The 13,202-nt window shown below is 31.9% G+C and overlaps 1 protein-coding gene and 1 long non-coding RNA gene across 3 annotated transcripts in view; one reads left to right on the forward strand and one right to left on the reverse strand.

The window, feature by feature from the left end:
• The window catches only part of LOC119634740, a 51,213-nt gene that overhangs the window by 33,786 nt on the left and 4,225 nt on the right, over positions 1 to 13,202 (forward strand). The window lies entirely within an intron of this gene.
• LOC119634741 lies at positions 10,370 to 11,810 on the reverse strand. The gene is made up of 2 exons (XR_005246976.1): positions 11,323 to 11,810; positions 10,370 to 10,688 (listed from the first exon to the last, which is right to left on the reverse strand). It is a non-coding gene; the product is annotated as an uncharacterized LOC119634741 (long non-coding RNA).

Below are 13,202 nucleotides of genomic sequence, written 5' to 3' on the forward strand. Positions count from 1 at the left end.
ACACACACACACACACACACACACACACACACACACACACACACACAACATTAAAGAAACTACATCCATATAACCATACGTACGTACATAGGTTCACGTATTCATACAAAGATGCATAAAAGTTGAAAATAAAATAAGAAGAAAATGATAACATTTGCACGTTCATATTGTGTGCGCAAATATAATTTTTCGTCATATTTTTGATATGTTTGCGGCTTTCTACGTTTTATATGCACACACACATATATATTTATGCATATATATATATTATATGCATATATATAAACATTGTGGATAACTTTAGTACAAAAAAAAAAAAAAAAAAGAAAAAAAAATCAACTTTTAAAGATTAAACTGCACAATGATTTAATGTTTTAAAACTCGTATTCAAAAAGAAATGAGAAAACTTTCGTTCATGTTACGGCTTATCTTGGATATGCACCGTCACGATCCTAAATATTTTATTTATTAAATCAAACACATTTATTGATTATTATTGTACCCAGGATAAAAGAAGAAGGGGCACAAGACATGTTATTAGAGCACTGCTTTTCTAACATTTAAAAATGTGCTTCAGCCATGTGTGTGCTGTAAAGTGCAGATTTTCTTGATCTCACCCAGTCTTTCCGAAAATATATATATAAAAATGTGTATAAAAATGTAGCTAACGATCTTTTCCATGTTTTGTGATTGAAAAACGAAGAAGAAAAATCTCACTGCGGCTGCTTTTCGCCCCATCGCGATAAATTAAACGTACACCAGGGCGATGATGCCAAGCTTTGAACTTTTACAACTCTTTTTAGCGAAAAGATAATAATGAAGGGAACGACATTATCGTAATGCAACTTTCCCGGGAATGTTTAACGGGCTGGAAAGTACGAGTATATCGCACTGATTGGGTTTCAGATGGTTTCTCATCTCAACTTGCTCAAGTTTGTGAGCGGGAACAGTTTCTCTTCCAGCATTTCCCAACTAAATCGCTTCCATCTTCGCGAATCGTTCGAAACGTGTTTGAATTTTACTTTGCAATGAAAATGTTCTAACTAGTTAAGTACTCTGACTTTAATTAATTTGTTCTGTCCATATTTTAAAACTGACAGACTATGAAATATCGGATTTCATTCTTGTTAAACAAAGTGCTTCCTTCCATTTCAAAAGAGGCTCACTTTCAGAAAACGTATGTTTTATTTATGAGTTTGCTTCTTTTTGTCTTTTTGCTTCAAAAAGATAGATGTACAAGGGTGAGAGAGACAGAGAGGGAGGCAGAGAGAGAACATTTATGGTTGGAAAGCTTACGCACAAATTTTTTCATTTTATTTTAATAAAAGTGCAAATTTTATATTAATGTCAGTTTTTTTTTTTTTTAAGCATATCAAAGACAGACAGACTTTAAGGCTTCTCTTATGCAATGAATTTTTGATAAATTCAATGAAAAATTCAAAGCTGAAATGAATGCATTGTGAGCACGCAAACAACATGTACATCTACGTGGAACTCATTTATCGGGGCATATTAATATTTTCAATCTGGTTGTAACACACAACGCCCTGATTGGGGTAGGAGCTAAAGCGGCCGTACATTGGTCTTGCATTAGAGAACTCATAATAAAAAACACAAACTCAAGGAAATGGATGTAAAGCGTCCACAGTGAATAAAAACTTGACATTTTTGGAGAAAAAGCGGAGAACTTTCAAGTATTTGCCTCGCTAACCATTTCACTGCTACAATAGGCATCGTCGTCCGTAAGACAAGTGTAGAATAAGTTCATTTAATGCCCTTACCACCCATACCACCTCACAAGGGCTAACTATGATTCTCTCCCTTCAACCGGAACGTGTTCAAAATTCGGCTACCAGGGAGAACACCTTGGTTAGTTGTTTTTTTATAACCCATCTACACTTTAACTGCTATTATTGTTATTATTATTCTGTTCGTGTGCCATAAAATTTAATCCAGTTCAATTAATTTCGAAAAAACATACTTTGACTGCCATATACATATCCTGTTTTCCATATGCGTATTAACCTAATTTAAAAAAAAAAAAAAAAAACAAAAAAAAGGAATTAATAATAATAGTGATTAAATAAAATGTAGAAAATAAAGTGAAAAGAAAGAAAAACTAAATATCTCCTGGATACTATAATAATAATAGTAATAATAATAAACCATAAAAGTTTAAAGGATTTGCGAAATAATAACTTTTTTGCATGATAAACCAAGCAGACGGGCGACAGTTAAGTGCTCCATATTTCGAATAGAAAGCAAAATCAGATACAAATTAAATGCATTGTGTAAATAGAAAAGAAGTTTTTTCTTATTAAGCACTAATTGCTTGCTTTCACTCAACATTATTGTGTACACACGGAACACATAATAGAATTTCCCACAAGCATAAAGACTTTCGAGACGAAATTTCGAAAAGTGAAGACTCTTGTACATAAAAAAAACATCTCGGTCGAATCCCGTCCATCAGATCCCATCAGCATTGTATGCGCGAAGCCCTTTGACGGAAAATGCAGGTCCATGTTCGAAAAACGAAACCTCGCTCAAGTCTTTTTAGAACACGATTCCCGCCATTTCTTGAATATATTCGTTAATGCAGTTTCCACCTCGAGTGATACAATCAGTCAAAAACTTTCCCGATATTTCGATGTCATTTTTAGAGAACGACCTTCGGTTTGCGTAATGATCTCAGCAGTTGGCTTTTCTCCCTTAGATCATATCTTGCATATCTTGCGTTGTTGGTCCATAGCGAGTAAATGCGTCATCCGTTTCTAAAGCACTTTTCCGGACTGGCCCCACTGTCATGCAATATAATAAATGTTATGTCTTTTGCCAGCCTCTGTCTCTTGCGAGTTAATTTTTTAACTATCGAAACTGACTTCCAAATTATGATGAGAAACAACACTTTGAGCCAAGTTCCGCCTTCTTACCAAGCATGTCAGATCGCGGGTGTCATATTGGTGCCGGGCCAGTAAATAAACAGATGTACACATACATATATACACCTCGTCGATTCGCTCATCAACGTCTTACAAACGTTTGACGGACCAAATCTATCCCCTGTAGTGATAGCCTATATAGCAAAGCACAACTAATCGAAATTATTATTATATATAAAAATTCATTGAAATATTTTTTTTGTCTGTGAATTACAAACTTTCACGTTGTCACAATAAAAGATCTCAACATAGAGATAAGCTTTTAAATATTCATGTACGTAGAGAGTTGAACATGCAAAATACATTTATATATGTGTGTGCTCTGGGTTAAAAACTAAGTTAAAATACAAGTTTTTCTATTGCCTGCTTTACTAAAGAAATCGATAATAAGAGAGAAACCACATGAACTGAACGAACAAATAATAAACTTTGAATACTTGTAGTTTTACAATAAATCGAAAACTATAGTCATAACCTAAGTTGATACTACTGCTGCTGTTATTATTATTGTGGTTGATTTTCTTTTTCTTTTTTTTTTTTTTTTTTGTTATTTATTTAGGGGTTAGAGTTTACCTAAACGGAGAGACAGAGTGATAATGGTGGTAGTTTTTATGCACATAAATTAATAATGAAAATATTGGGGTGTATTATAACATTATTTTAAAATTGTTCTCGCTATTGTTGTTGTCATCGCTATTACTATTATTATTGTTATTATTATTATTATTATTATTATTATTATTATTATTATCAATCTCGCTGCTGTTGCTGATGTTATTGTCCTTAATGCTGCTGTTGGCGCCGCCATTGTCATCATCAATGTAAGGTTACATGTTAAATTTAATATTTCCCAAAATAGCAAAAAGAAAAATAAAAAAGAGGACAACATTTTTCCCCTAGCTTTTTATTTCCCATCATATCCATAGCCAATATTTGACTGGTATGCGAACTCTACAATTTATTAAACTTCTTTATCATACTTAATTCAAATACTATGCAGGGATCCTTAAACTGTTGTAACAAGTTTGCCCGTCAGATCGGGTGACTGACGTATGTCATAAGCATCAATCAAAAAAAAAAGAATTGGACGGGTTTTCCAAGCGTAGAGTACAACTTGCATCTAATTCACAGAATATTTTCTTACTAACCATGCCTTGTTACTTTTCGTCACGCTAAAGTGCACGCATTATTAAGTTTTGACTAAAAATCAAATGTTACTCAGAGATTCGTTGGCGCTTTGCCTTAGATTTTCATTGATAAATACAATCTAACGAAAGCTATACGCTATACGTATTCGGGCATCGGGTTCTTTATTTTCTTCGAATTTTATAACCCGAAGGCAAAAGATGGAGCCGAGTAATCCTTGTACTATTTTCCTATTATGTATTTCACCTGCTCCAACACCTTTGCAGTTTATTCTTATCTTACACGAATTAAGCTTTAGCAGCTGAAGTGCTCTCGCAGATACGGTCTCTGCCGTACGCAGTTTTCTTTTCTTTTTGCTTCTATTTTCAATTAGAAAGAGCCTTCACAACGCGTACACGATTAGCGCACATCAAGTACACGAATATATCCTCGCAAACGTTTTCATGGATTATGCAATTAAATTAAAAATTTTTTTTAAAAATATCATGCACTCGTTTGGTTTCTCTTTTTTTTTTAAATGCAGCACAACTACTCGGCGTATAGAAGTCAGCAATTAATAATAATGCGCTGAACACCGTGTTTTGTTTGAACATTATATTCACTAATTTCTATGTAAATATATTTTATTTTGGTTTTGTTTTTTATTTTTTATTTATTTATTTTTATTTATTTTTGTCTATATACCCGTTTTGATTACTACATGTTTTTTACATATATATATATATACATACGATATATTTATTTATTTATATAAATGAATATATGTTTTATACACAAGCAAAAACCAACAAACTCATAACCACACTTTGTAAATAACTTCCAACGACATATCCATAAAAATCGAAATAGGAAAACATATGAATTTTCTTTGTAAAATAATTTCTATGTAAGCATTTTTATTGTTTATTTTTTATTTTTCGTAAGAGTAAGCAGAAAAAAGAAAAGTTATTTTCTTCCCACTTCTTAATTTTTTTTTATTTATTTTTCTTCTTTTTTATCTACTTATGGTTTTGTCATTTTCATGTAAAATAAATTATCAACTTTACTTTCTTCTTTTTTATAATTAAATATTATATAATTATTACGTAATTATCATCATTATTTTTAACTGTTAGAATGATGACTTGTGCATCAGTTCGGTTTTTGCTCTTCTATCCTCTATTCAGTTCTGCTCAACTGCTTTCTTTTCCCCTTTTCTTTATATCCATTTGTCATTCAATTGGGTTTTCTTTTGTTAAACTTTATAAGATAAGCAAACTAAAAAAAGAAACAAAGAAGAACATTAAATGAGTGGAAGTGGACTGCTTTGCCTTCTATAGCAAAACGAAGCGTTCTCATACGAAGCATACGATGATTTTTCCCGAATTAAATAGAAATTTGCTTTGGCCGATAATTGATACAAACATTTAAACGCTCGTCTATCAAGTGGACTGACTTTTGTCGTCTGCAGTTACTTTCAGATAATAGTTTTGTCTTACGGTAAACGCTTATGTCTACTGTCCGCTGAGGCGTTTATTTCTGATTCAAGAAGAAGGTGCTTTGCTTGAAATTTGCTAAAACTTGTTTGCGTGCATCGAAAATTCATTATATTAACAACAGGATATAATAACAAAGGAACAAAGAGATTTGCAAGCATATATAATTTTAGTTAGATTGATAGATGGAATCCATTAAGACATCTCGGTCTGTTTTCTTAACAACACCTCTATGACCTAAATCGGATCAACGATTATCGATTACATAGATGTATCACAATATACTTTGAATAGTAAGTAATCTTATACGATTACCGCAGATCGCAGGCAGTTGTTAGGATGAAAATCACGTACACACACGTATTCAAAAGGTATGCGATATAAACGATATAAAGCGTTTATGAGTGAACGGTCTTGCAATCCGATATCGTAGATATCAGCTAGGGGGCTAGGAATTAAAGTATTCGCATTATTTGCTTTTTGCATTTTTACTTTCGCTTTGCTGTTTCGTTACTCATACGTCTCGGTGCACGATCAAACATTAAATTGACACTGTTGAGCTCACAAATGTTTTGCGAGCGTATCGCTCAAGGGACGACAAGGAACGAAGGCTTTTCGTCGGACTAACATACAGCTTCATATAGAATAAAAATTTGCAAAAATATCTCTGAACAAGAACTCATTTAATGTTTCTCTAAACGACTTATCAAAATTATATCCTTCTTCTCTTTCTTTCCCTATAATTTGATATTTGCCACATGTGTTTTGTTTTTGTAAATATATATTGAAAGATTGTGTAAAATAGAAAAAAAAGGCAGAAACACTGTTTATAAACTACAATTATTTTAATGTTTTCTTTTAAAATTATTCTTCTCCTGCTCCAAAAAAAAAAAAAAATTACAAAATTTATTGAAAAAAACAACTGCGCTTTTTTATATTCACTTTGGTTCTCCACTAATTTATAAAACTAAAATTTATCCATATTTTTTACATGTGATAAATAAAACAAATAGAACTTTTAAATGTTAAAGTTTAAAAAATTTTGTACAAAAAAGCAAAAAAAAAAAAAAACAATGATTATGAAACTAGATAAAAATTCAAGTAGAAAAAAGCGAAAAAAACAAGAAGAAAAAGAAAAAAGAAACAGTGAAGAGCGCTTTATAAACGTATTGTTTTAAGGTTATAAGGCTCCTCTATCTGTCATATGTGTTTTTCTCTTCTGTTTTATAATAATTAATATTGTCAATATAAAAAACACGAAATGTTGGGATGGGCTGCCCGGTGACCGCTAGTATTGTATTAAAAAATTATCTCATTTATTAATTAATTCAACATTATTGTTATTATTATTACAATTATTATTATATTATTATTATTTGTTTTTAGTTTTTTATACTTATTACAAATTCTTATTTTTGCGTTGTTCTACTGTTGTTGTGGTTGTTAGTTTTGAAAATTACTTTTATTGCAAAGTAAAAAAAAATTAAGTGAAAAACTCAACAATTTCTGTTTAATTCTATTGCTATTGTTATTCTAATTTAATCATTATTATAAATGCTGTTCGAATTGTTTTTTTATTGTTGTTACATATATATAAATATATATATATATATATATATATTTATATATATATATATATTATACCGGATTCTGCGAAATTTTGTGTGTTTGCTTTATTTATGCTCCCAGATTTTGTAGTTGTTTTGTAATTAAATTTAAATAATTTTATATTGATTGTGATTATAAAAAAAAATAAATAAATAAATAAAAATAAAAAAAGCAAACTCCTTCTCTTTACACTTTGTTATACTCCTTAAATTGTTACTATTATTGTTATTGTTGTTGTGTTGTTGCTGTTATTGTCGTTACTGTTGTTGTTACTGCATTTGTGCGTGAATTTCTATATTTCTGTGTGTCTTTGGGTGTGTATGTGTGTATATGTGTATGTATGCAAATGCTAGTGTTGCTTTTTGTTTGCTAATACAAATATAAATATTAAGCTTAAATATTTTTGTTGTTGTTCTTGCTGTTGTCGCTATTGTGTTTTGCTATTATTGTAGTTTGTTTAGTTTTTTTTCTAGTTCTTTATTTTTTCCAGGGTCTTATTTTTCTGCTTTTTACTTGAGAAGAACTTTCATTTAAATTACGAACAACAGCAACAACAAATTTCAATTATATGTATATATGTATGCATGTGTGTACAAAATGAATGTTTGTATAAACATATATGTGTGCTTTATATATGTGTTCATATAAACTTATATATATACATATATATATATATATATATATATATTTGTATATTTTATTTTGATTGAAATGTAGTTTTGCTTTTGAGATTTCCGAAACTACTCCTCATGCACACGATTATGTACATATAAACGGAAAATGTGAGAAAGAGAGCGAAAGAGAGAAAGGAAGAAGAAAAAGCCATCTAACCATCCATTACATGAACATAACTGAATATGTATATACATATGTATTAACATTTGTATATATATTATTTTATTTAAAATCAACTATTGCATACCTGTGTGCTGTTGTTGTTGCTGCTGCTCTGTTCGCTTATTTCAGATCAACCAACATTCCAGGCATTCATTCATTCATTCATACATTCATTCAGGCAGCGAGTGCGCTCTTTTATCGAGCCACATATATATATATAACTAGTCATTTATACGGGCTCTACACGTTTGATATTTCATTCCAATAGCACCTTCACCACCGTCCCCTCCCTCGTCCCCCATTTGCCATCACCCATCTCTTGCCTTCGACCACCCATCAACTCTCTGTACGTTCACATCCTTTTAGTTAAGTGTAACTTTGTGTTGCTTTTAACCTTTTTAAAAGATGCCTGCCTGCCTGCCTGTGTTTTTATGTTTTATTAGAAAAACATTTTATTGTAATAATTTCGTCTTTCTTTACTTTTTTGTACTCATTTTAATATTCCATCACAAAAAGTACATACAAAGCGTATAAAGTATGACTAATGTGTGCAAAGTACTTATAGTTCTTCTCCTCTCTAATATTAATACTTCTGCAGGATCATGTTACACTTTTCCTACATTAAGTTTATATATATATATAATACAACTTTGAAGGTCTTCAAGCAATTTCATTTATATTTCACGATTCGAGCTCATTAAAATTCATGAAAGATATTCTCTTAAATCAGACCCCTTATTATTGCATAATTTAAGACTGTTATTTTCCTTTCCCCATAGCCCCATATTCCAACGAAAATTCGAATATTAAGCCCCTTTAATAGGACTCTTCCAATCGAGCTAAACACATTCGATTCCAATCAACTTTGTTTGTTTAGCTTAGATTTAACCTCGATTCAGATTGAAATGCGTTTCCGCCATTTAAGATACGTAGCGTAAGGTTCCAGAACATAACTTACTTCCTGTTCCCTCCAAGATTATATAACGACATGCATTTCTATGCTATGTGCGTATATAGTCATTCGAATTATCCAGAGTCATAGAAGGCGTTGGACTTCTTTTGAAAAATAGACCGAAGAAATATAAGAAACGAAGAAGGACTTAAGATAACAACACACAGTGTATGGCGTCTGCAGAACTCCCGTTTCGGGCACAAGTTTGGCGAAGACTTGTATCTGCATGAAAACAGCATCGAATTGTTGGTGACTAAATGGAACGATGTCGCAAGTACATGCTCGACTCAACAATTTCATTCACGACGAAAATCGGCGCATTTAGTTAATTCAGCAAATCTTACGTCCAAAATCCCGTATGCGAAACCCTCCCTCCGCCATGACCAACAATTCAAGGGAAGTTTAAAACAGCTAGCGAAGCTAAGACAGAAACTGGCCTAAGCTACACTGCAGCTACTGTCCGTCCGTACTTACCATAGCTGCTCTTTTTCTTTTGACATGACATGCAAATCAACCATCAAGTGCAACAAAAGAGAAGTTAAAGACGGCTAGGGAACCTCCTGCCACCCACCGGCATAACGTTGGGGGCAGAGAGTGGCCTAAGCTACGCTGCAGCTACTATCCGTCCGTACTTACCATAGTTGCTCTTTTTCGTTCGCTCGATTAGATGAGGAGCACTGTGCTCCTCTCGTTTGTGTTGTCAATCCACTGACTAGTTTAATAGTATTGAAGTTGTTGTTGTTGTTGTTATATTGCTTTCTTTGAAATTGCTGTTTACATGTGTGCTTTCATTTCGAATACAAAACGAAATGAAAATAAATAAATAAATTAGAAATAAAATAAAGCATTTACTAAAAAGAAATTCAATTTTATAAATGAGTTAGAGATAGATGCCTTCATATTTTCTTCCTTTTGTATTCTCGCTCCTTTTGATTTCTCCTATTTAATTTCTTGTTTACGTTAACGAAAAATAAAAGAAACACAAAAAGAAGAAGAAAGGAAATAGAGAAACTTGTACAATTCAATTTTTAATAATATTTGCCACCGAGCCTTTGTGTCGGCATGCAAGCTTTCCTTGTACGTATTCTTCTTTTTTCTGATTGTAATTAAGAATTTTTTTATTTTTATTTTTTTTCATTTTATAAAGAATAATGACAAAGATAACCTTTAAAGAATAAACATAAATGTTTTCTTTTTACATGTTTCTCAACAATATTCTCATCTTTAAATAGTGCCTTTAACATGAACACGAAAACAAAACATGAAAAAAAAAAAAAAAAACAGAGAAGAGGATCCTTTACATTTTACTCATAGCATAATATGAAAATTAAAACTTTTTCATAATTTTAGTGAAAATTGTAGCTTTATTTTTCATTAATCTAATTATTATAAAGTGTTTGCCTTTCTTCTTTTTCGTCCATTAAAGAATAGATGTTTGCATAAAAATTCGAATTTTTCCACTTTTCCCGAATACAAATCCAAAACTCTAACTCTCGAATTGATTTCATACGAAATGAAGACATCTCCTTGCTTTTGGGGCTCTGAAAGGTCTCCCTTTAAGGGAACATTGTCCCTCACCCCGTTTCAAATCGTTACTAGACGCACCGGTTGCTCTTTCAAAACGCAAAGAAATCGTTCACAATGAACGAATGAAGAATTTTCCTTCATTTTTTGGCCGTGCTTGCACTTCTCGCTCCATTTGGAGTGTAATCAATTTACGCGAGAGGTCTAAGGTGGAAGAGAGCAAAACTGTTAGTAGCAGCAACAACGGTATCCGTTCACAGTTTTCAACCTGACTTACTCCTATCGTTTTTAGGCTTATAGGCCAGTATTAAAAAAAAAAAAATGAAAAAGTCTAAAGTTAAGCAAAAGGTTTTGCTTATATGGCCACGTTTCTATAAACGGTTTAATTAAATTTAAATAAACAAATTCACTAATGAAAAGAAAATAATTCACACACACAAAGACCTTGCCCGGGATAATCCTTAATAAGGCAATCACTAAAAGTGTTTCTCTGACGGATTGAGAGCATTCTTTGCAAAGTAATTTTCGCGTAATTTAAACAGTGCAATCAAAAAAGAAGATTACAAATAGCCTAACACCCTCCCCCCTTCTCAGAGGGTGTGTCACAGTATAACGGAATATATTTATTATTATTACTGCAGAGTAGTGCCTTAAAAACTGCATCATAAAGTTGATTAAAACATTGACAATTTAAAAATGTTTTTTTAAATATTCTTTCCCCGAGTAAGAATGAAGTTGTTTGAAAATGATTTGGAATTGCAAAAAGTTCAATCAGTTCAAGTAACGAACATAACTGTACCCCTTGTTCTATATTCAACTTAAACTAAACGTTTCGTACACCTGATTATACGCGCATGTAATTGAAAATGTATTTTCCCCAGCATATTCCACATTCGTGTTACGGTCAGCAGTAGATAACCACCGGTATTGACATAATTGCTCTCATTCTGCCTTTCTTAATCTTCGATAATATTATTGCTGTAAAAACTGATTTAAAAATTCTTGGCCCGATCTTTCCTTCACGTGAATGCGATTAATGCAAAAGAAGGGACACTTCACTTATGGTTCGATAAAGCAAGCGGGACTCTAAGTTTCGTAATAAAATTAAAATTTCAAATCGATCTTTTAATCTGTTTGCTTATTTCTCTCTATCGTATCGCACTTCACAACACTCATTGTCGACATGAATGTTCACCGACGTCGACCAACGTACCACTAATGCGGCGGCTGAACGCAGCTAAAGCGAAGCAGTTAATATTTATTCTTTGTTAATGTAAAAGAATTGAAAAAAAACTCTAAAAAATTTAAATAAATTTCAAAAACAAATAGTTAAACGTGTTAGTGTTAGTGTTTTATGCAAACATTTGCTTTGCAAACATGTTTTTTATTAATCTAAATGTGCATCAATTATTAAATATTTTTATAATTTTTTGTTTTAGTTTCACGCGTGAGTTTCTGCAACACTTCGTACTCCCGGTTAAATAAATACAAATGTTTAATATTCGATTTAATTATTAAAACGTAATAAAATAATATAGAAAAAGTTAAGAAGAATAAACAAAACTTTTTTTCTTACTTTTTATTACGTTGTTTGTAATTTTTGCAAACGATTTCATTTAAACACATAAATGAAATAATGAGCCGTAGACTCATCACTTCCACCAAACAAGCAAACAAACTACATTTTCACTACAAGTGATGCTCGGTGAATATAAAGCGGAGCCGAGAAAGATAAACGCTTGTAAAGTCATGTCGATGTTAAAGGACGTCTGCATCTGCCTGGGATCACTTGAAATAAGTTGTTTCGTTGCTCCAGCTTATATTTTTCTAAAATCTTAAGAAAATCATGGCAAAAGAGATCCGCGTCACGTCTTCACCTCAGCGAAACGAGAACGAGTCCCAGATTTACTTTTCAATAAGAAAGGGGACAACGTCACGGTTGCAAAGTCAAATCGCATGTTCGAGTGTTTCAATTACCTCACAACAGCAGCAAACATGTATTTATTAAACAGATTAGTTTTCCTCTTCCCGCTAATTCTGGAAAACAAATGTCCAAAGGCATCGTCATCATCATTGTCCTCAAATATCCAATCTTTTCCTCCCATCAATGAAAATAATAACATAGACAGACAAAAAGGTACTTTCAGTCATAGGATCCAACCTGTTTGTATTCCTTAATATGCTTTTAGTGTCGAAGGATACTTTTTATTTGCCCTTAAACCTTTAAAAAGTTGGTTGTAATTGATAACGACGTTTATTTTTTTTATTTTTATTTTTAATTTTAATTTTTTTTTTTTTTTTTTTTTTTTTTCTCTTTTACATTTTAAGTAAAAAGGCAATGACATTGTCGCGTCATTTAATGCCCATTAACGATTACAAATAAGTTATGATGGTCGTCGTATACAATACAATGACTGATTGGGCAATTTGTCGTGCTCGCGAGTCTTTTTTGTAGCCTGCCGTAGATTGATATTAATAACAACAACAAAAATTTAAGCTTGTACGGCAAAATGTTTATTTGTTCACTCGTATGGTCGTTTGTTTGCTTGTTTGCGCTTGGTAAAGTAAAGTAAAGTAGAGTCTACGAAGAGCACGCCGCGATTGGAAAAACAAGACCTGTCCACATAGTCGTATGCGTATTGAAAACATGCATCGGATTCAATGCAAGCAACACACAATGCAATTGTGTTTACTTTAATGATTATTATTTTAAAAATA

This window comes from Glossina fuscipes, unplaced genomic scaffold (genome assembly GCF_014805625.2).
Source record: "Glossina fuscipes isolate IAEA_lab_2018 unplaced genomic scaffold, Yale_Gfus_2 3, whole genome shotgun sequence".
Taxonomy (NCBI): domain Eukaryota; kingdom Metazoa; phylum Arthropoda; class Insecta; order Diptera; family Glossinidae; genus Glossina; species Glossina fuscipes.